The sequence below is a fragment of the Mandrillus leucophaeus genome, unplaced genomic scaffold (genome assembly GCF_000951045.1).
Source record: "Mandrillus leucophaeus isolate KB7577 unplaced genomic scaffold, Mleu.le_1.0 Scaffold1056, whole genome shotgun sequence".
Classification (NCBI taxonomy): Eukaryota; Metazoa; Chordata; class Mammalia; order Primates; family Cercopithecidae; genus Mandrillus; species Mandrillus leucophaeus.
Genome location: NW_012098721.1, coordinates 306,458 through 307,305, shown reverse-complemented (window position 1 = coordinate 307,305; position 848 = coordinate 306,458). Strand labels below are relative to the sequence as shown.

General features: G+C 54.8%; 1 protein-coding gene across 1 annotated transcript in view; it reads right to left on the bottom strand.

Annotated features, from left to right (window-relative positions):
- OSGIN2 (oxidative stress induced growth inhibitor family member 2) overlaps nucleotides 1-471 on the bottom strand; it is a 25,301-nt gene extending 24,830 nt beyond the window's left edge. Inside the window, exon 1 of the mRNA XM_011982620.1 lies at nucleotides 217-471. The gene's annotated coding sequence lies outside the window, so the exon portion shown is untranslated. The remainder of the gene's footprint in view (nucleotides 1-216) is intronic.
- Nucleotides 472-848: the final 377 nt, after the last annotated feature.

Here is an 848-nt window from a genome sequence, read left to right as displayed (position 1 = left end):
GACCTGGACCTCGGTCTGGTCCCCGCCGCCCCTCCGTGTGCGACTTGGTGAGGCTGGTGGGTGCGCGCCGAGAGGGCCGAGGGACGAGCGGAAAAGAAGCTGCTGAGAACTCGGGCCACCCAGACGGCCCGGCGGAGGTCCTGGCGTAAGGCGCGTCCTCGGCCACCTCGCCGAGGACCCCAGGAAGGGTCGAGCTTCCCACGCCTAAGAACCCACCTTTGGGCATTTCCTCGCGCTGCTGGGGTGCAGACCGCGGGAGCTTCCGGGTGCCTCCACCCCTGACCCCCGCATCACAGTCACCTGGGGGACTCACCAAACCACAGGTGCCCGGGACCCGCCCCCGACGGTTCTTTTATGGAAGTCCCGCTTCCGGGAAGAGGTCATCCTCTTTTCTTTATGTCTCTCAAACACACACAAGTGTAGGAATTACCAGCACGCTGGGTGAAAATCCAGGTGCTAAGGCCCGCCCCAGACCACACCGGTCTGTGGGGAAGGGCGGGAACGCTTGCTGCTTTTTAAGCCCCTGCAGGCGTTTGTGATGCAATAGGGAGTCAGAAAAGTATTCAGTAGTGAGTGTCCTCATTCGGTTTGTCAAAAATCAGAGGTGGGGAGGACAAAACCCAGGAGAGATTGATTGCATCTGCTTTTCTACGGAAATGGTTAGCTCCGCTTCCAAAAAAGCCGTATTTTTGTGCTTAAAATACACTTTCGTTTATATATTTCAATATAATTTTGTAAAACAAATGTTAAGTTTTCCTGAATGTTGTCACTGAACAGACTTGTAATGAGCAGGTATTTTGGAGTCTTGGGAGCTTAAAAGAAAATCAGGACTCAGACTGCCACCAGGG